This window comes from Arvicanthis niloticus, chromosome 18 (genome assembly GCF_011762505.2).
Source record: "Arvicanthis niloticus isolate mArvNil1 chromosome 18, mArvNil1.pat.X, whole genome shotgun sequence".
In the NCBI taxonomy this organism is placed as follows: Eukaryota; Metazoa; Chordata; class Mammalia; order Rodentia; family Muridae; genus Arvicanthis; species Arvicanthis niloticus.
The window spans coordinates 45,053,152-45,076,695 of NC_047675.1; the positions used below are offsets into that span (position 1 = coordinate 45,053,152).

General features: G+C 46.2%; 1 protein-coding gene across 1 annotated transcript in view; it reads left to right on the top strand.

Annotated features, from left to right (window-relative positions):
- Cdh13 (cadherin 13) overlaps positions 1-23,544 on the top strand; it is a 1,011,337-nt gene that overhangs the window by 937,287 nt on the left and 50,506 nt on the right. The window lies entirely within an intron of this gene.

The window sequence follows — 23,544 nt, forward strand, 5'->3', positions numbered from 1 at the left end:
CAGTAAGATACTGGCTTCAAGGCTACATTCCCAAATGCCCTAGCCTAATCTGGAGGGTCATAAAGAAGAGCCAGGCTGTGTGGGCTTCTGCATCTCCTGATGCTCCAACCCTATGCCTAAAGGCACTGGTTGGTTCCATTTGTAGATAAAGGTATTGAGAATTCAGGGATGGGAAGACAGTTTGATGAGTAAAAATATCTGGGTTTGTGTTCCTGGAACCCATATAGATGGTGTGGTGGAGCACACTTGTAATCCCAACAATGGGGAGGCAGAGACAGGAAGATCCCTAAAACTTGCCACAGGCTGGCCAGTCTGGCTTTATTAGTGAGTGAGCCTCGGGTTCAATGAGAGACCCTGCCTCAAAGCATAAGGTAGAGGCCAGGTATCCTAGTTTTCTTTCTACCACCATAACCAAGCAATAATAAACACCATAACCAAAAGCAGTTTGGGGAGGAATAGCTTACATGTTTCAGTCATGTTGAATCATTGACAGAAGTCATGCAAGGACCCCAAGCAGTAGCAGAGGTGGGACCTTTGGAGGAGTGCCGATCACTGGCTTGGTGCTCATGGCTTGCTGGGCCTACTTTTTTATACAACCCAGGACCACCTGCCCAGGGGTGGCACTGACTACAGTGGGTGGGCTTTCCAACATCAATCATTAATCAAGGAAATCCCTCCATTGGCATGCCTACAGGCCAATCTGATGGAGGCACTGACATGCCTACAGGCCAATCTGATGGAGGCAGTCTTTCAACATAGGTTCTCTCTTCCCAGGTGACTCAAGTTTCTATCAAGTTGACAGAAAATAATCCGTGCACTAGGCATGGTAGTTCATATCTTCAATCCGAGCACTGGGGAGATGGAGGCATCATCTCCTCTGTGAATACAAGGCCAGCATGGTCTGCATAACAAGGTCCAGACCAGTCAAGGCTACAGTGAGACCCTGTCTCTAATAATTATTATCACTAGAGACTGATAGAGGCTGGCCTCCACTCGAGACATGTGTGTGTGCTTGCTCAAGTCTTCCCAGGTGTGACAGCCGAGGAGACAGGCTGACACAGTACCCTGTCTGTCCCCTTGGCTTCTGAATGCACATTAGTTCTGGGCCTCAGAGGCAAACAGCAGAATTTGCCTGATCCTTAGAAATGGACCCCTGGGTTGGAGTTCTAATAATCAGTAGCGGAAGTGGGGCAGTTGACAATTTCTGCCTTCATTCCTTCATAGTTGTTTTTTTGTTTTAACTTATTTTTTATTTATATTTAGTTATGTTTGGTTGAATTATATTTAAAATATAATTATACCATTTACCCCTTTGCTTTCTCTACCTCTCAGGCAGCACCAGCCACTCTCTCCCAAATTCCTGGCCCCTTGTTTCTTTGTTATTGTCATACTTACATGTGCATAAGTACATGAATACAGCCTTCTCAGTTCATTTGTGTAGCTTGTATGTATATGATTTCAGGGCTGACTACTTGGTATTGGATGACCAGTTAGGAGGCCCATCCCTGGGGAACGCTATTTCTCCCTCTTCCAGCATTCCTTAGTGGCCTATGGTCCTCTGTCTGGGGGTGGAACCTCTTGAGATTCTTCCCTTCCATGTCAGCATGTCTATTGGCGTTGTCACTATTCAGGTCTTATTTAGGCAGCCATGTTGTCAAGGTGTCAGGGGTGCATCTTGCCTGTTGTTTCTCGGAGACACACTCTCAGAACAGACTTCCCATTCCTGTGGCTCATAGCATCTTTCTGCCCTCTCTTTCATGATCTTCCTTGAGTCTTGGGTCCAGGGTTTGTGTTTTGAATATATCCACTAGGGCTGGGTACCCCACAATAGGTTTTTTTCCTGTATTTTGACCATGTGAGATTTCCTATGAAGGTCACCGTCTGGTGCAGAGAAGCCTCTTTGATGAGAAGTATCTGGGAGCATAAGCATCAGTTTTAGAGAGCAGTTGGGAATCATGCTGGTCTAGTAAAGTTGCTGCCTTGGGTTCTCCTCTAAGATCCATGATCTTGCTCTCCCACCCCAAGGAGCTGGCTATGTTTCCAGTACCCCATATGACTTCCCTCCTGTTGAATGGGCCTTAAATCCAATCAGACAGCTGTTAGTTACAGCCAAGATAGAAGTACCACTACTGCACCCCCCCCCCCTTTTTTTTTCCGGTTTTTCAAGACAGGGTTTCTCTGTATAGCCCTGGCTGTCCTGGAACTCACTCTGTAGACCAGGCTGGCCTTCAACTCAGAAATCCTCCTGCCTCTACCTCTGCCTCCCAAGTGCTGGGATTAAAGGTGTGTGCCACCACTGCCCAGCCCACTACTGCACCCTTAAGGACAGCTCACCATGCTGGTTGTTGCCGTGGTTCATAGGCATCCCAGCTGGATGGGACTACTGGTTGCTTCCCCCACCCTTGTCAACTTTACATAGAACCTTCTGGTACTATAAACGCTAGTGTTCCTCTGGGAGGAGGCTTTAGGTGAGTTGCAGCTCAATCTTCCCAGTCCTGCTTCCTTCTTATGCTCTGCCCCAGGATTCAGTAGAAAATCTCTTCCTAATAAAATTTCATTAAATGGCCACCATCACCTGCCAGCAGCTACAGGATGCCCTTGATGGAACACTGTCACACAGTGAACGAATCCACTGCACAGGCCCAAGTGAGCAGCTTGTCTCTGCAAAGAAAGTCTGAAATGAGCTGGCAAGGAGGAAGGATAGATTATTTTACACACACACACACAGAGAGAGAGAGAGAGAGAGAGAGAGAGAGAGAGAGAGAGAGAGAGAGAGAGAGAGAGAGAGAGTTAGTTTCTTTTCACTTCCAGACTTTCTAATTTGCCAGATGAACCAGGGGGTTTTGCAAGATAGTAACAACTCCTCTGTCAGTGAGAACCAGAAATCACCTTTGTTCCCCTGGCGGCTCTCTTCCCCTGCCTCCTGCTGGGGATCCAGCAAAGGAAAAGACAATTTAACCGTCAAAGCGAGCATTCCTTAAGGACTTGGATGGGAAACCTGTAGCTTAGCTACAAGACAGCTGTGTTGGCCTCTTTAGGGCCGCTTACTATCATTTTGTGTTTCTACAATAGAAGGCGGAGGCAGGGGATTCCTGTGGGGGATAAAATGAGCAGGAGCTGGAGCTAGCCTTGCTAAGCCTGGGCTCTGCCTTGCTGGCTCAGCTCTGGTGGTGCTGGGGATCAAAGGGTTAATGGAATGGAGAGTGACTGGTGGGGCTTCCCAGAACAGAAGCCACAGCAGCGCCCACATCAAGGGCGGACAGTGGGAGAGAGGGTTCCTTTGGGTTCTCTAATTGAACCAGTTGTGGGCGAACTTAAGCAAAGGGTTCATTTGCTGTGGGTTTGTCCCTGTTTATAGGTTCCAGGTGGTGTGAGCTGGTGGTCTGGCATGTCAGAGCTTCACAGGGAAAACACAGCATCTCCAGCCACTGTCCCTCCCCCTCCCCCATCACTGGAGTCAGTTCACACTCCTATCAAGCCACCGGGCTTGAGCAGAGGATGAGCCTCTGGCAAAGGGTACCTAGCTGGAGGGACAGCGGAGATGTCATGGTGGGCCAGGAAGGAGGGCAGAAGAGCACACTCCTTAAGCACTGAGAGAGACCAAAGAAATCAATCCTCCTTGCACACGGAGTGAAAGACAGGATGAGATGCAGAGAGAACGCTGATTGGTCATGGCCAAGCCACTTCCAGGTACTAAGGCAAACTTCAGATCCTGGAACGCATGATCCAAGCCATAGAACTAGAGGCCATGGGTTTCCTACTGTGCCCCAGTGCAATGTTAGGAGCACCCACTGAGTGGGTTTGGTGCTGCTAAATATCTCTATCCCGTAGACTGGAAAGGCAGGTCTGACCACCATCTGTGACCACAGGCCACCAGTGACCTGGACCCAGCTTAGACTCACCTATGCCAAACAATGCATGGATTCACCCAGTTGATTAAAATGTGGGCACTTGGCAGCCAGTGGGATGGCATTGGAGTGCCGAAGCCAAACTCCTTTTCACATCCCGGTGCCATTCTCCCTGTCTGGCACCATCCTCATCCAGGTTTGTATGTCGCCAAGGAAATGAGGTCAGCCCTGGAACAGTCCTATATCTGCCTGCAGAAAGAGCCTCACCCTACCCAGAAGCAGCGCAGCCAGTACCAGCAGGGGTTTACTGAGCCATCTGGGACATGTGACCATGAAGAGCAAGGGGATGGACATTGCTCATGGGCTAGCCTTATTGTCCAGTACCACAGTTGATCCCAGCATCCTCCGTGAAGGCTTGAACTGGTACCACTTTTAGAGGGGTCTGGGGCCCTTCTCAGGAGACAAGAGTAAATGCTGGGTTTTCAGGAGGCACAGATGGCCTCCGTGGTGGGAAACCACAGAAACCCTCAGACAGCACAGCTGCCTTACTTTTCTACAGCTGGTCACCCAAGAGGACCAACATCTGCTCACGGGCCTATCAAGGGATGCAGAACTGGCTAAGAAATGCTAAACTGGCTGGGTGATGCTGAACTTGCTGAAGGATTCTGGGCTGGATAAGGGATGCTGGCTTGGATGAAGGATGTTAGGCTGGTCACTTTCCCCACTGGAAATCAGAATTGCCTGTCAAGTATCCCTTCCTCAGCTTCACTGGCTGGACTTTCTCTCTTCTCCCATCATCTCCCCTCCTTTCCACTCCCTGCCTTTCCCTTTTCTAGGCATTCCTCCTCCTCCTGGCCCTGCCTGCTCCTCCATTTTCTGGTACTGGTTCTGAACTCATGAAACATCCCTGGCAAGTGGACCTGCTACCCTGGGAAGGAAAGGCTCTTTAGTGATGGGGAGTTTGATCCAGCATACTAGAAAGCGGCCTCCAGGGAGGCTATATGTGCAGCGGGTGAGGGAGGCTGAGTGGAGGGCCCAGGCTGGGAGAGACTTTCCCACAGCTCTTCACAGATGATGACTTTGCAAATGGTCTCTGGTCTCATTACTGTTGTAGCTCAAGTCATTCTTCAGGGACCAGGATTAGAAGAGAGGGGAGTTGCACTCTGGGAGCTATTATTTTATCTCAAGATCTCTGAACTTAGCTGACTAAGGCACAACAAAAGAAAATGTTGCCGACCCAACCCTCGGCCCCAAGCAGCCTCCACTCACAGCTAGGCCACAGGGAGGGCCCAGTGGTCCTGCACAGAACTCTGTCTCCTTCTTAGCATTGGCTGTGCCAAAATGTCCCTGTCCCTCTGCTTCTCTGTCCATCCTGTTCTACTTCTGTGTGTTTTGCTCTGTCCATCTCTATGGACTTTCTTCTCTTAGCTCAGTTCTTCTCTGCCCTTCTCACCCCCAACTCCTGCCTCTCTGGCATCTGTCTCACTCCAAACCTCTGTCTTTCTTATTTCCCCTCCTCTCTCTATCCCTATTCTTTGCCTGCCCCCACCTTGTGAGTGACCATGTGTGTACAAGTATGTGCATTCATGTGTGGAAGGCCAGAGATCAACCTCAGAAGCTGTCCACCTTGAAACAGTCTTCCACTGGCCCAGAGATCACCAAATAGGCTAGCCTGGCTGGCCAAGAAGCCCCAGGGCTACGTCTATCTCTGTTTCTCCAGTGCTGGGATAGCAAGCATGCATCACCATGCCTTTTATGACGTGTGTTTTATGATGTGTCATGCCCCAATGTTTGGGCGACAATGTTTCCAGCTGAGCTTTCTCCTCATCTCTTCTCTCTACCCACAATCCCCACGTCACCTCTCCCTCCTCTTCTTCCTTCCTCCTCTGCAAGATGGGAGCAAGGCAATGAGGTATCTTCTGGTGACATTGTAGTGTTTCCTCTTACTCCTCCCCCTCTTCCTCCCTCATTCTCTTTCTCTGTCTCTTTTTCTCATCTCTGTCTCCATCCACACTAAGACTCTCTGGGCTGAGTGAGCTCCAATAACCACCTCCATCCATCTCAACTCCAGTCATGCTTGACCCCCAAGCCAACAACAAGGAGCCATGCCCTCCTCAGCGGACATTCCGGGGGCATCATTTGGGTCTAGCCTGCCCTTGACGGTCACCCCAGCCTCCTCCAGAAGGGGTCTCCTGCTGCCCCCCACATATATAAGAACCTCTAGGCAAACCCCTGATCTAATAGGGGATCTGATGCCTTCTTCTGGTGTGTCTGAAGAGAGCAACAGTGTACTCATATATTTTTAAAAAGAAGAAAAGAAAAAGGGAAATGAATGTTGGTGATGTTTGAGGAGGAGGGAGAGGGAAGAGAGAAATAACAAAATAAAACATCTGAAGTTAAATGAAATTAAATGCCCAACGTTCCTATCTCGGGACAGCTGAACTAAAGAATGTTTCAGAAACATCTTCAAGTTTGCAAAGCAGGCACGCACCTCACATTGCACGAGTATCTGAAGCAGGTACGCATTGCACCTTGCAAGAATACCTGAGCAGATGACAGGGCAATGGCGAGCAATGCGAAGTGAAACGTTTTCCTCATCAAATAATTTCGAGTGGAAGAAAAAAAAATGCTAGCTGGGCAGTGGTGGCGCACACCTTTAGTCCCAGCACTTGGGAGGCAGAGGCAGGCGGATTTCTGAGTTTGAGGCCAGCCTGATCTACAGAGTGAGTTCCAGGACAGCCAGGGCTACACAGAGAAACCCTGTCTCAAAGAAAGAGAGAAAGAAAGAAAGAAAGAAAGAAAGAAAGAAAGAAAGAGAGAAAGAGAGAAAGAGAAAGAAGGAAAGAAAGAAAGAAAGAAAGAAAGAGAAAGAAAGAAAGAAAGAAAGAAAGAGAAAGAGAGAAAGAGAAAGAAGAAAAGAAAGAAAGAAAGAAAGAAAGAAAGAAAGAAAGAAAGGAAGAAAGAAAGGAAGAAAGAAAGAAAGAGAAAGAGAGAAAGAGAAAGAAGGAAAGAAAGAAAGAAAGAAAGAAAGAAAGAAAGAAAGAAAGAAAGAGAAAGAGAGAAAGAGAAAGAAGGAAAGAAAGAAAGAAAGAAAGGAAGGAAGGAAGGAAGGAAGGAAGAAAAAAGAAAAAATGCTTAAATGGCTTTAATTTTTTTTGTAGCAAAAAAAAAAAACTCCACGTGTAGTATAGATATGCTGGGTGTACGTTTTATGAGTTGGGGTGAAGACTTTTGGATGGAAAGCTTCTAAAGACCTTGAAATTCTAAACACAGGCCAGGCATGGCCCTGGGCCTAGCATATGCCAAGAGCCCAATTAACAGGCATGGAAGGGATGAGGGTAGTTGGGTTGCAGTGTCTGAGTGCCAGTATATGGATGCATAAACAGACATGACTAGCTTCTTTTGATTTTTGGTGTTATTACTTATATATGCACACACAGTTGTAGAACAGTGCCAGTGTGAAGGTCAGAGGACAATTTGCCTCTGCTGCTTCACACCTTGATCCAGGGATCAAATTTACAATAGGTTAGCAGCAAATCCCATTACCCACTGACCCATATTGCTGACCCAAAAAGTGTAGCCCAGGCTGACCTTGAACTCATAACCCTCCTGCCTCCTCTGCTGTATCCCTTCAGTATTCTCCTCCACCATATCCTACCACTGTTCTTGGCCACAAGCTCTCTTAATCCCTACACACTCGCTAATGCCCACCAGCTGTGGAAGTGTTTCCAATGGCCCTGTTTTAATCTGGTGCCAGGCAGGGTGACCAGCACCAGAGGGAAGGTTACATAGTCTTTTCTGTCTGCCAGCCCTCCTCCCAACTTGGTCTCAATTGAGTCTATTCTTTGAGCACAGCCTCTGAATCAATGATACCTGCTCTGTCCTGTGTTTTTCTTTGGGGGCAGGAGGGGGATGGGGGCTGTCTTAATCTTACATGGTCCCTCCCTTTTCCCTAAACTTAAGCCTTCTCAGCTGAATGGCACTCATGCATTCAAAATGGTAAAGAATGCCAGGGAATAATGGAAATTTCGCACCAAAAGATTTGTTTATAATGGCCAATTTCCTCTTTCTCTGATCATCCTGGGCTCATCAAGACTTTTCTTCAGAAAAGTCTTCAGCCTTGTTTAATCTACTATTTAGGGCCTTTTAAAAGAAAACAGTGCATACTTGTGCAAAAAAAAAAAAGTGGTGAATTGGGCAAAAAAAAAATGTCATTAGCTAACTTTGGAACTTTTATTCTGTAATTGCTAAGGCCTTTGGAAGCAGAAGACAAAAAAAAAAAAAAAACGAAAAATATTTCAATTGGCTTGAAAATGGAAATTCTGTCACTCCTGGGATTCTGAGACACACAGGTACCCAAGATACATAAGCAATAAATGTTCGGTAGGAGAAAGGAGGGTCACAGATGTCCTAACTAGGTTTCAAACTCAGATTTAAGAGTTTAATTTGGGGTGCCACCCACCTTCTAAATTTTAATCAAATCTTAAAGGCTAGCTTATAACCTGTCTACCTGGGGAAATTAGAAGTCTCTCCATCTACAAAGACCTATTAACACTTCATTCTAATTACACATGGTTTACTGACCTCAATAATAAGATTTGGGGTGAGGTAGTTTTGTTGTTTTTTTAATGAGTCCAGATATTTCTTTCTGCAGTCACCCAACACAGTGCTTGAAATATAAATGAGTTGTTTATGGGAGTCCTTTGTAATTTTTAATTAAAGTGATGTTCTTCAGTTGAAGGTTTATGGCAGTGATACATTTTATCGCTGCATTGCTGTGGAATTCTTAATTATTTATGTAAATGTATTAGTAGACGCAGCCCTTGTTTTGGAGTGGTCAGATTTTTTCGTTATGGAAATGTGCGTGGGATAAAAAAAAGCCTAATAAATTACACAAAAGAATCTTTAAAGGTCTGAGCTCTCTGGTCTCTAAAAACAGAGCTCTGGGCTTTGTCGTAACCCACAGAGAAGATGTCCATGGATTCCTTGGGGTGCATGCACTGGGTTTGATCATCCAAAAGCACTGGGTGAACAATTACAAGGTTATTTTATAAATCATCTTTGTAACATCTGTCTACACGTGTTATGCATTTGCCGGGGGCAGACACTCATAGTTGAAAATAGAGTTTCAGATTGGCTCTATTTGAATATAATTATCATTTGCCGCCTTGTCTGCCTCGGAAATTAATTCTCAGAACCAATCTAGAAAAATATTGACGAATGTTAATATTGCTTCTTGCCCAATATTTATTTTCTAAGTCATTCAATTTGCTTAGGGAATTGTTTGTTTTAGGGGGTGGGTTTTATTTTTTTTTTGAGGCAGCATCTTCTGTAGCCCAGGCTAGCTTCACACTTCCTATGTAGCTGAAGATGACCTTGAACTCCTGATCTCCTGCCTCTTTCTCCCAAGTGCTGGGATTACAGGCATGCATAACCATGCCTAGCTATGATTAGCTTTTAATACTTTGTAATAAAGACATTCAAAATAGATGTGGATCTCTGGTATAGAATAAAAGGGAGGTCACACCTTACAGTCACCAACATGAGCCAGTGCTGAGTGCATCTCAGGGTCTCACCAGAGGCTGATCATAGCATCAACCCTCAAACAGTAATCAGAGTGGGCAAGCAGGTCAGAGAACTAACACAGGAAATTCTGCTCAGCCTTGGTGCCTAGCTGGCCTCCCTGACTCCTCTGGGACTCAAGACTTGAAGTGATGAGACTCTAAACTGAGATCTTGCCATTGTGGCTAAGCTGGGGCTCCCTCATGGGTCCCAAAAGCACGGCCAGGAATCATACTGTAAAACCAGACCTGTGTTGCCATTTGGAACTACTTCTGATACCTATGTGAAGGCTTGTGAATGATAAGAGAGGGCCTCTGGATTTTGGACCAATCTCTCATCCATACATTCATACATTCATACATCCATACATTCATACATCTATACATCCATTCCAAAAGCATGCAACAAATACCTACAGCACCTTAGGGAAAGAGCAATGAAGACGGCAGTTAATAGTATCCACTGGAATTGTCAGGGTGGGTGTCTTGGAACCTGAACCCATCTCCTTACTCTTACCACAATCTGCCACTGAGATAGAAGCTACACTCTAGGCCTGGTTCTGTATCTGCTAAACTACTTCCCTAGCTTTTGCTTTGGGGGACAGGATCACAACTCATGCTAAGCAAGAAATATTTTTAATTTATATATAATAAATGTACATTTGAGGGACAAGATGAACAGTGAAGGCATAGGCACTATGCCTTACCACCTGAGCTCTACCATCAAGACCCATGTGGTAGAAAAAAAGAACCGACTCCTGAAAGTTCCTCTACATGTACACACACATTCACACATGTGTGCACATGAACACACACACATCACTAAATAAATGTAATTTTAAAACATTACAAAATACATCTCATCATTGCCTGCTTCTCTTTCCTCTTCTACTGGCCTCCATGTCACATCCAGGGGGAATCCAGTGCCCCCTTCTGGCTGCCCAGGGCACTGCATGCAAGACACACATATACACACACATACACATAAAATAAAACAGTTTTTTTAAGAAATTATTTTAAAATCACAATTACTGTAACATTCACACTAAGGAAGGCAGGGAAGTTTTGGGTACAGTACAACAGTTGCTACTGGGTTTCCTCCTCTATCCAGCTGGGTGCTGGCCCTGCATAGAAATGCTGGCACCACTGGTACTTCTCTATGAAGAGCCTTATGGAAAAGTCTCAGTGACCATGTGGATCCAAACAAGGGTAGAAATGAGTTCATCAGAGATACAGGCTAAGGGAAAATATATCTGTGCCCATTCAGAACTGTCAGCCAGGGAGATGAGGCACAGGTAGTCACCCTTTCTGTGACAATTGGCTTTCTGATACAGCCACAAGGACCTGAGCTAAATTAACTTATAAAGAAAAGGATAGATTTTTGACATGCGGTTTTGAAAGTATACATCTGGGAGCATGTGGAAGTCTGTTGCTTTGGAAACACGTTGCAGATAAGTTTTCCAGCTCCTGGTTAACCCCATGGAACAAAGAGAAAGGAGCCATGTTTTCCAGCTCCCTTGGAGAACATGCCCTCAATGATCTGGATACCTACGCCCAGACCGTGCTTCTCAAAGGTCCGACTACCTCCCAGGGTGTCTGCTGGAGACTGAAGCTTCCGAGCACAAGCTTTCAACACACAGTCCAGCTGCAAGACACAGCAGGTGAACGGAGACCCTTCACTGTAAAAATCAGCCAGGAGGCTTGAAGGGAAAAGAAGCCTCTGGTTGAAAACAGAGATGACAGAGATGGTTTTAAACGGGTAGTAAGAAAGGGGGAGCCTCAGATGAAAGAGAAGCATAACGAAATAGAAAGTGTGATGTGAGAAGCCACTGGAGTGTCATTCCTGAAAATCCAACTGCTATCTCCTCATCATACAAACCTGTGTGAGGTGGGAGTGGTCACCCTGTCCCTTAGCTGCTGATGGGTGGCATTCTAATAGACACAGTTGGGCAGACTGGAGAGAAGGAATTGACATCCAGGTCCTGTTTTGTCAGAGATCTTTGAAGTCGGGAAGCACTTCTTTATTTTGCAAGAGCACATGTCAAACACACCTGCACCCGGAAGAGTGTCCTGGTTCTTACAGCATTACCTCATCTCTTAAGGGATCTTGGTCTCATCATCCTGGCTGAGGGCCACTGTTTGAAGGGTCTGTGCCATCTCTGTCCTCCCCCCACCCCACAGTCCATCAGGTCCCTTTGTGTCTAGGTTCGTCGTGAAGTCTGGGATAACGAGAGAACAGAGGAACCAATCAGTCGAGAAACGTGAGACCATGGCTCACATCTTTTTGCTTTCTGTTGGTGTTTTTCCTCCCACTAAATGGCCACACACAGCATTGCCCCCAAGCACAGAAACCTTGTTGAGCCATCCAGAGAAAATACACATAGTGTACAAGCTTCGTTCAGACATGGTTATGGTTCCACTGGCCGTGAGTTCAAGGCCAGTGAGTCTGTGTAAACAGGGGATCACAACTGAAACAAGATCATGCTCTGATCTGTAGGCTTGAAGGAACCTAGCACTTTAATTTACCCCAGGAGCATGAGTTTATCTTTGCCTAATTCCGTTTCCTTGGTGACCTCATAAGACATAAGTATAGTGACCAACAAAAATTGCCCGTGAGTTCTTGCCTGTGTCTTTTCCGCCTGTCTTCCCTCCCTGGGCTATAATCCTTTGGTGCTGGGCTAATTATGAACAACACCTGTGGAACATAGTAGGCTCTCTGTAAAATTTAATTTAATTAATGAATGACTTGCAAATGAGTGGTTTTCAAATAATTCTTACCCAGGCATTAGATGCACCAAATCCTACCCAGGAGGAATAATGAGTCTTCACAAAGCACTAAAAGGGACTTCCACCCGGCTCTGACTTTAATAAACAGCACAAGTAAATGCTAATTAAATGGCAATATTTAATTACTACCTGATGCCCTTCCCTACTCAGCACCTCCCCTTGGCTTAGAAGGGATGAGTGACAGTCCATCACTTTCTATCGTCTCTGCTGGTATCCTTGGCTGGGCACCCTCACCTTCACAGGTCCTCCGGTGATGACACTGGGAGGTGGACAGCACTGAGGGTCATAGAGGTGACTCAGTCATTAAGAGCACTGGCTGCCCTTACAAAGGACCTGAATTTTGTTCCTAGCACCCACGTATCAACTCATCACCCAGTGTAACTCCAGCCCAGGGTATCGGATCTACTTTTCTGTACTCCATTGTGTGGTGAGACATACATGCAGGCAAGACACTCATATCCATAAAAGGAAGTGCCTTTCTTTGAGCTCTCCATTGAATAGCTAGCTCTCCGTAAGCTGTTCACATTGCTCGCCGTGTAGTCAACCATTCAACTACTTAACAAGTGCCTAAAAAGTACCAGGCACTGTTGCTGAGGATATAGTAAGAATTGGGCATGTAGACCCTTCCTTCTGAGAAACAAAAAAGAGATGGGTGAACAGCTAAAAAGATGCCTGCAAGTCGGACAGGTGTTCTTTAGAAACTGGGAGATTCCTGAAAGGGAGTCTGCAAAAGTTTGGCACCCCTGCCAGCGACAGGGGCTGCTCCTGGGAACGCAGTGAGAGTCAAGAGTCCGGGAAACATGCTTGCATTTCCTTTGTCTTTAAGTTTTTAGAATTCTATAGCCCCTCCCCCTTCTTTTTCAGTCACTTAAATGTTTTTTTAATGAACAACACAAGCTCGTTGTACAAAAACCAACAAGCACAAAGCAGAACAGAGAAACAAATTAAATCTCACCTTTAATCCTACCACCTAGGTATGGCCACCATTGTGTTTTTGTCTTGTTAGTTCCAGAGGTGAGAAGTGAAGGGATTCATTGTTTCTTCATTCTGTGTAATTAAAAAGACTGTGCTAGCAGCTTCCCAGGGAGCTTGAGTTGTGTTTATTTTTTTTTAAAGAGCTACTAATTTTTGATTAACAAGAAGGAATGCAACGTTTAGGGGAAATGCAATTACACCCTCTTTCCCTTCTCAACAAAACAACATTATTCCCCCACACACGCAAAGTGTAGAGTCATGACTCTAAGGATGGATGTATGGCTCTAAGTCGGGGGATTACAAGGGACATTTTTCATGTCACCACTGAGACAGTTGTGTGAGCATTCCAACAGTGAAGTACCTGGGCTGCAGGTTACAGACCCAGCTGAAGTCAGTCTGGATAATAACTCACTTTGTCATTACTTAACTCTGCGGTGGCTGCAGCTACTGAGCCAGAATATAAAGCCTCAGTCTCTGAAGAGATCAGGGGCTCTCCGTCATGATATTTAAGAATAAGAAAAGCAAGGGTAGCTAGGGGGAGAACTGACAGATGTGATGTCTCTTGTTCACTTTCTCTTCTATTTGTGTGTTGAGGATGGGGCTCTTCATGTTTGTTCCTATGTATTTGGGTGCTCATGTGTGCACACATGTGTATGGGCAAGGGGACCAGAGGTTAACCTTGAGTATTGTTCTTCAGGAGCAAGTCACCTTGTTTTATTGAAACAGGTTCTCTCATTGAAACACGAGTCTCTCTGATTATGCTAAGCTGGCTAGCCAGAGAGCCCCCATGGATCCTCCTCCCTCTGCCTTTCCAGCTCTGGTAATGAGCACTCATCGTCACCACACCTGGCCTTTTACATAAGCACTGCTGATCAAACTCAGGTCCTCATGCTTGCAAGGCAAGCATTTTACCAGATGAGCTGCCTCTCCAGATCCCTTCTTTTCTAAAACATATTTATTTTCTGATCTCATCCTGGGAAGTCCAGGGCCCTGTTCATGCTCAGCAAGTCTTCTACCAACTGAGCTACACCCTCAGCCCCTGCTCTCCTTCCTGTGTAAATGGCACGCCAGCGCATCTGCCTCCAGTTCCTTTGTCCCCTGATTATTCATGGACTGCATCCTGCATGCCAATCACAGACACCACATCTCACCAGACCAGACCCATGCTACCCACACAGTGACAGAAGGAGCCTTTGCCCTGTCGGTTGTTGAGAGCACCTGTGTGTGAACTAAAACTAGAATGTTCAATTCCCAGTGGGCCTTCACCAGCTCATTAGCTCCTGCTGTGTCGGGTTCTCCTCTTCCTCTTTGTTCCTACCCTACCTGACCAACCCACCTTGGACCTGTGTGTGTGTGTGTGTGTGTGTGTGTGTGTGTGTGTGTGTGTGTGTGTGTGTGTGTGTGTGTGTGGTGTGGTTGTGTGTGTGTGTGCGCGCGCGCGCGCGCGTGTGTTTTCAGCACCGCGGTCAGCGCACACGCTATCTCTGCCTGTTTTCAGCACCATGGCCAGAACCAGGCGCCCCAGGCTGATGTTTTCAGCACCATGGCCAGAGTCCGGTGCAAAGTGCATTTCCTAATCTTGATCAGAACACAGCTCTCATACAGTGTCTGGGTTGCCCTTCTTTCTGCCTTTCCTCACAGTTGCTTGATCTTCTCTTCCCCCATCACAGTAATTCCCCCCGCCCCCGCGTGGAGTCAGCTCTTGTTTACTGGATCACATGTGAACAAGCTGCCTCCAACAGCAGCTCTGCCACCAGGGGTCACAGCCTTTTGGGAACTTACTTAATCTCTCCATACCTCATTCTCTCCAGATGTAAAAGGAGATAGCTAGCTCCTGGAGCCATTGAGAGGATTAAACAGGGCTAATCTAACAAAGCTCATAGCATGGTCTCTGCAATTTAATAAGAGCCCAGGCTGTGTTTTCAGTTATTGTAATCCTTGGCAGATCACCGCAGACATAGCTTGTGTTAAAAGCTTTTCTCTCATCGCCCTCTGACAGCCCCACAGCAGTCATGTTGCACTTGGAACCTGCTTCTCAAGGCTCCATCATACTGTCTTAATTAATCAAGAGTAACATTGGCACCTGTGCAGACCTAACACAAGACTACTGTCACTCCCATGGCAGACCAACACAATGAAGGGGAAGGCAGTTTTACCTATGGCACCATTCAGAGACCCATGCTCCTTCTGCATTGTGGGGCTGGGTGGTGAGGCTGTGTCATGTAGGCTTTATCACCAATGTGTAGCTAGGGTTACTGTTACTGTAGAAAGGGGAAGAGAGAGCCAAGAGGCCTTGTGGAAAGTGTAGCTGGTCATAGAGGGACATTACCACTTCTATACAATCCCTCACCCCAGCCTTGCTGTAAGGGAAGCTGAGATGTGGCTGGCCTGTATGTACAGAGGAAAACTGAGTCATCTCTGCTTTTGAATTTCCTCCCCACGCCAGCAGAAGACACTGGAGGTCTATGACCATAGGCTTGAGATTCCTCATTGGAAGCTTATTCCTTTCCAGCCATTCCTGAGCCTCACCTTAACAGTGAATCCACAGTCTGACCCAGTGACCTAGGAAGATGGGCTTTCCAACCACAGATGGTAAAAAGGTTAAAATGGACAGATGCAAAACTTAGCCATTCTTTTTGGAACCAAAAGTTAAAACTTCCACTGTGCTTCCTGGAAGATGGCTGAGTTACTGAAGGGAGTATGGGAGAGCCAAGAGGGGGAAGTCTGATCATCTCAGGGGAGCAGAGCCACGCCTCTGTAAACCCAGAGCCTCAATGTCCTGGGGTTTATGGACATGGCTAAGAAGAGCTTTCATACCCGGGTCATGGATCTCTCTGAACTTCAGCACACACAGGCAACCACAAAGCCCACTGTCAAGCAGCCCTCATGAGCCCGGGCAAGGCATGCAAATTGGAACAAACTTTCTGAAAGACATTTTGCATTATGCATCAACTTTTTTTCAAATGGCTCTCCTCTTCCGTGGCACTGATTCCGCTCTTTGGAATTTATCTCAAAGAAATAATCAGAAACAGTGTCAAACACTTACATCCTCGGGAAACCGAGATTTATGTGCAGAGCCGTGTGCTGAAGGCTTATTTATGATAGCAGAAAGTTAGAAAACACACTCAGTGTCCAGCCAAAGGCGCTGCATAAGTAAAAGGCAGAGCAGACAGATGGAGGGGTATGTGGAGTGGGAAGGGCTGGGTTTTATGGGAAATCTTAGGCTGAGGAGATTGTTCTTAGTAACTCAAGTGGAAGAAACAGAACACTAGGCTTGTGAGTTGTCCCACCCCAAATGTGAACATAATACATCAAAAAGACTTGGAATAGAATACCCAGGCTCTGAGTGACTCTTACAAGACTTAGAGTTGTTTCTTCACTTTTTATGTTGTCGAGATTTTAATGATGAGCACATACATCATGTAAGCAGAAAAATGGCTTGGGGGGGGCAGTGATTCAGTGTGTAAGGTACTTGCTATGCAAACATGAGGGGTTGAATTCAGATACCCAGTGCTTGTGTAAGAGTCAGGCATGTCAGCACTTGCTTGTAACCCAGCCCTGAGGAGGGCAGAAATGGGTGATCTCTGAGTCCAATGAGGGACCATGCATGGTGGTTAGTTTTGTCAGTTGGACACAACCTAGAATTTCTTGAGAAGAGAGTCATGGTGAGGGGCTGTCTGGATCAGGTTGGGCTGTGGCTGTGGCTGTGACTGTTGGTGGGGGGGAGGGGTTGTCTTGATTGCTTTAATGGATGTGGAAAAACTCAGTCTGAAATAGGTGGCACCATTTCCTGGTTGGGGTCCTGACTGTGTAAGAGGAGAGAAAGCAAGCTAAACACTAGCAGATGTTCTCACTCTCCCTCTCCCTTTCTCTCTTCTTCCCTCTTCTTCCCTCTCCCTCTCCCTCTTTTCCTCTCTCCTCACTCTTCCTCCCTCTAACTCTTCCTCCCACTCCCTCCTTCTCCCTCTCTCTCCTTCTTTTCCCCCTCCCTCTCTCCCTCATTTCCTCTCTTTCTCCCTCCCTCCCTTTTCCTCCCTCTCTCTCTCCTCCCTCTCATCCCACCCTATCTCTCTCCCTCTCTCTCTCTCCCTCCTTTCTCCCTTTCCTTCTCTCTTCCTGTCCCTCTCTCTCTCTCCCTTTCTGTCCTTCTCACCTCCTCCCTCTCTTCCTCTCTCCCTCTCTTTCTCTCTCCCTCCCCCTTCCCCTCTCCCCACCCTCTCTTTCCTTCTCCCTTTCTTCCCCTGTGGATGTGATGTGACCAGAAGTCTCACACTTCTGTTGCTGTGGCTTCCCTGGGGTGAGGACAGTAACCCAGAATTGTGAGCTAAAATCCCCTTCTTCCTAAGTTTCTTTTTCCAGGGTTTTATCACAATAGAAATAAAACTGAATTATGTTACTAGAAAGTATCATAGACAGACCAAAGGCAGATACTCAAAACTGACCACAGGCATACTCTCTCACACACACAACACACACACACACACATACGCACACACACACACAATTGAAAGAAGGAAATTGTGAAGGAGCCACCCTATTTTCTCTGTAGACCACTCAGAGGCACAGTAGTCTTTTTCTCCAGTTTTCAAGAATCCAAATGCTGGCCCAGACTCTGGGCCTCAAAGTCATAATAGGCCATCCTAGTGATTGCTGCCTGAGACATGTCCCTTTCAGCTGTCATAACATCCATTCAGCTATACAAAATAGATCACCCGAACACCATCTATCCAGACAGCCCTACACAGGCTGAATCTTTTCCAATGAGAAGTGAAGAAAGCTTATTCCCCATGTGAGTTCTATAAAGACATTCCTTGGCATCTTTGAAATGACAGGGACTCCTCACCCAGTTCTCACAGCACGGCTATCCCCAGCCCTGATTGCCATTCAGAAATGTTCCCAGGGATCTGAAAGCATTCTGCCCTGAAGCTGTGGTCATAAGACTGCTGGGGGGGAGAGGTAAGGGATTGCTCTGTGCTTCTAGTGTTCTCTCTGAGGTGGGGTTTTAAATGGTTTTAAGTTGGTTGGGTTACTAAAGGCAAAAGAGCTCATAACAAAAAGAATAATACTAATTTATCCTAAAATGTACATTAAAAGGTGTGTTTGCCTTTGCCTTAGTGCCAGGATAGCCAATTCCAAACTCATTGTATTAGGAAGGATGGTTTAGTGCATTCCGTGAAAGTGTTTGCTTTGCCACGCCCAGGTATGTGAATTAAACCCAGCACACCCATCTCTGAATGTGAACTTTCTGAGATGCAGCCCCCGACCCCAGCCCACAAATGTGTCAGGGAGAGCATTTCCCAAGCCGTGCCAGTACAGAAATTAAGCACTCCATCCTGTCTACTCTATGGTTTTTGTTCTCAGAATTGAATCTAAGCTCTGTTGGAAACTTGTTGAAAGCCTTCAGTATTCACTTCTCATCAAACCAAACTACTCAAAGTTACCATTAATGGAAAAAAAAAAAACCTGCTGAAATTTAATTGGAATTCCTTTTTATTAACTTAGTAACAAAGGTTCCACATCCAGTGTCCAGAAGATAGCCACTCCGTGTTGTTGAGATTGCCCTGTTTGCTATACTGTGTCAAAGATGTCTTCCAACCTGTGGTGCACACCTGCTCTCACAAAAGTTGAACCTTCTAGGAGGTCAACATCAATGTCCTAATTTGCTTCTCTGCTGCAAACTCTGTTGCTATGCTGTTGGAAGTGCCAGGAACTGGAGCAGAGAAATGCTGCTTATGGGTTTGTTCCCCATGGCTGTTTCAGTTTGCTTTCTTATAGCACCCATGACAACCTGCCTAGGGAATGGTATCACCCATAGAGGGCTGGGCCCTCCTAGGTCAATCATTAATCGGGAAAGTGCCTCCCATCCTGGCATGACCACAGGCCAATCTGGAGGAGGCAGTTCTCCAATTCAAGTTCCCTGTTCCCACGTGAGCTGGCTCGTGTCAAGTTAACAAACACTAACCCACACAATTAATTTAAAAACTACTGCCCCTCTCTCCAATGTCCTAGAATGAGCCATTTCCTTTAGGTGAGTTTTCTGTGAAGGTGAAGGTCACTCTTTGCTGCACCTATCTGTGCAGGCATTGATTAGATTCCTAGTATATGTGTCCTACATCTTGAGCAGGATGTAGACATGGAATTTAAGGTTATCTCAGGTATAGTGGCCATCCTTCTTCTGCTGGTCCTAGGAAATACTTTCCAAAACTCGAAGCAAATACCAGAAATCACCACGGACAGGCAATGCTCACACTGAACACACATGCTCATGGGGAAAATGTGGGTTGTACGCCCTGCACAGTAAGAAATAATAGTAACAGCTAGTAACAAAGTAAAATAGTTATATCCCTGCATCCCCTGACAGCAGTGATGCTCTTGCATTTTGGCACTGCTGTCTTGAAGGCTTACTTCAATAGATACACTGTAACACCATGACCATGGATGCAATAGGCCAGATGGTATCTCAGCAGCTAGCTGGCAGGGAGCATGCGTGTGCTGGCCTCCCTGTGACTCCCAGGCCCCAGGTGGGGCAGAGCTCGGTGACACAGGATTTCATTATGCTTCACAAATCAGCACAATTTAAAATGTATGGCTTGTTTACATCTGGAATTTCACGTATCTTCACAGTTCTCAGCTGACCAGAGCATGGAAGGCAGAGTGACAGGTCAGGGTGAGCCCTGCAGACTTCCTGTGAAGTTGCTAAGTGACTGGAGCCACACTTTATGGATTCTGGGTTTATTCTGGCTTCTACACTTTCACGCAGATCTTCATACTGTGGTCACTGCACCTGCCACTAAGAAGTTCCCTGGAATGTAAACTGTATAATCAAGTTTTTTTAAAAAAAAAAAAAAAAGAAAAAGAAAAAGAAAGAAAGAAAAAGAAAGAAAGAAAAAGAAAAGAAATATTTCTTTATGTTTATGCATACACTGTAGACACTTCAGACACACCAGAAGAGGGCATCAGATCCCATTACAGATGGTTGTGAGCCACCATGTTGCTTATGTGGTTCTGGGAATTGAACTCGGGACCTCTGGAAGAGCAGTCAGTGCTCTTAACCACTGAGCCATCTCTCCAGCTCCCAAAATTCAAGTTTTTAAGACAGGATTCACCCTCCCAGATTACTCTCCCCCTTTCAGCCAGGACTCTGGGCTTCACAGGCAAGCTGTCTCAAACTGTAATGTGGGGGGGCAGGGGACTGAGGCAGCTCCCAGACCTGGGAACCCTAGGGGAAAGGTGAGCGCCTCACACCCAACTGGAGCTGAGTGTTCATGAGAAATACTCAGATTAGCACAGCTGGCAGTGGGCATCCGCTGGTCAGAATAGGAATGCCAGAGTGCCTGCTTATAACATCAGCCCTGCATGTGACGTCAGGGTTGGCCTTATCGAGAATCTCTCTCCCTGTTGACTTGGTCATCTTTAGAATATATCTTATTAATTCTTTGAGAATTACATACAATAACTTTTGATCCTATTCACCCCAACCCCCAACTCTTCCCAGCTATACCCTTCCCTTCCCACCCAACTTTGTGTCCTTTGTCCCCACCCATCAAGGCCAATTTGTGTTACCCAAATACTCTTGGATATATGGCTTCCTGCTGGAGCATAGTAAACTCACCAGGGCTCCCCTCTTGGAGGAAACTAACCCCTTCTTTCCCAGCAACCGACAGTTTCCTCGACTGGGATGAGACTTCAGGCTTGTCTTGCCAGGCCTTGACTAGATAACATCTTTGCCTGGTATCAATATTATTCTCAAATATGACCTTGGCTTGCAAAAGGGCTGCAGCTCTTCATGCCGAGGAAGTTCCTGCCCACTGCTCCAGTGGAATTCTGGGACTTTCTCTAGCTAATCCAGAGATGATTACAGTCTAAACTTATGCCAGTCACAGGTATATTATGGGTTGGGTAAGCCCCGGGGACCTGATTCAAGAAAATCTCAACTAGTCCCTGGGACTACAGGGGTAGGCATTGCTGCCTAAACAAAAATGAAGGAGGGTCTAGTGGGAAGGGAGACATATGTTGGCAAAGCATGACATAAAAAAAGATGACACATCAGGCCTTGTCTGTGGTTTTTGGAAGTATCTAGAGATTTGCATTGTTTTAATGATTTGCTCCAAGTGCCATAAATATGACTTTCCTTAGAAAGATGGATTTGTATTATTGACAGAAATATTTTTGGGGGGTAAAATGCAAAACCTGGGTACATGAAATCACCCAGGAAGCATGCTTTTTCTGAAGTGAGTGCCAATGGCCCCTGCAGTTTCCATGAAGGGGTGGGCATGAGGAACTGGAATGTTCCACACCTTTCCAGAACATTCTATGTGCTACTTTCCACCTCTACCTAAAGCTGTAACCTTTACCTATTGCTATACAGTCTCAGCTGTCAATCTAAGAGATAGGTTTGGAGTAGGTATTGGTGAAGTTATGTGTGCTCACATTGGCATGCATGCATGTTGGGTGCACGTGCACATGTTTATGTGTGTATGTAGAGCAGAGGTCAACCCTATGGTGTCATCTTTTACCGCCCTCCACCATCACTTTGGAGGTGTGTTCTCTCACTGAGCTCAGAGCTCACTAACTCCTCTAGGCTGGATGACCAGTGAGCCCCAGAGCGTCTCATGTCTCTATCCCCCTGGTTCTGAGGTTACAGATGTGAGCCATGGTGCTGAGCCTTTGCGTAGATGGTGAGATCCAAATTCAGGTCTTCATACTTTTGTGGCAAGCACTTTGCCCAGTGAGTCATCTCCACTGCTCTGAAGAGGTCTTAGACCATTCAGAACATTGTCTGTAAGAACCCATAGCACCTATGGCTGTCAGAAAATGCCCCCAGAAGTTGTTGGGTGTTCACAAGTTAAATGGGTGAGGTCTTCGACCCTTAGACCTACAGATCTGTTTGTTGTCCATCTGGTAACTTTTACATAGAAGACAAGGCTCCCTTAATCTCATGTGAGAAGACAGTGAGAACCCCAGTCCTCTTCCGTCCTCTCTGAGCACAGGCCCTCATGCCTCTCACGCCTCACTGTCTTTGGCCAACTTCCTCTTCCCACTTCTCTCGTGCTCTGGAGATAAAGGGAAAGCGGGAGTCTGTTCCCTCTGCCAATCTGCTTCTCCCCTTCTTTGTAATCTCAGGTGCTTGTGATTTGCTGAGCAAGGGTTTTTCAGCTCAGATGGGCTAAGGCGGCCGCTCAGTTGGAGAGGGAGTTTTATGGCTATCATTTGGTATATTTCCTTGCTCACTCATGCCTGCTTTTGCTCATAAATACCCCCACCTCATTCCATGGAAGATAGGAAATGGAGCTTTATCGCCCTGAGTTCATGCTGGTATAAATATTAAATTCATGTAATAATCACAAGGCACTCTTCCTCCACTTCACTTGGACAGAGTACTGGTAGCCACTGTGAAATCTCTTTTCCCATCAGAGGTTAACAGTCTCTAACTCCTTTTTTTTTAAGGTATTTATTTTATTTTAATTTGTGTCTATTGGGGGGCTGGTGAATACAGGTGACCAGAGAGTCCTGAAGAGGACACTGAATCTGCCGGTGTTACAGACAGTTGTGAATCACCTTAGGTGACTGGTAGGAACCAAACTCAGCTCCTCTGCAGGGACAGTCTGTACTCTTAACTGCTGAGCCATCTCTTCATCCCTAGAGTCCCCAGCTCTGAGCCAGAGTCTAAGTGTGTCACTTGCTGACAATTGTTCTTGGGAGTTAGGACAATCCATCACATCTTTTCTGACCTTGTCCCTCATCCTGGCAAGTAGTGCCAGGGTTTGCCATGGGCAGTCACTTCTCAATTTCAGAAGTTTATGCTTGCTTTGGTGGGGAGGTGAGATTCAAACCCCAGAGCCTGTGACTCTTCACCCCTAGGCCCTGGCTGGTCCCTTGTCTTCTTTCAGTGGCATCAGTGTCCTTCCAATGTGTCCCCATAGTGACTTGGGTGTGGGACTGGCCTTGCCTGCTGCTGACTGAAGCAGATTAAGGTGGATTTCCTGTCGGTGTGGGCCATTGTTTGTTGCATCATCATGCTGACCAGGAAGGGGTGTGTTCCAGTCAGAACTTTTTAATTCAGCAACACACTTTCTCCAGCTTGGCACATGCACACACATTCACACACATACACAGACACATACACACACACATTCACACACGTACAGACTCATACACACATACACCACATTCACACACAAACTTATGTGCACACACACTTGCTACGTATACATATACACACTCACATACACACTTTCACACATATACTCTCACACTTATAAACACCAGACACACACGTACTACACACACCACTCACACACATACACCATACACGCACACCACATACATACACACCACATACACACACACTACAAACACACTCGCATACACAC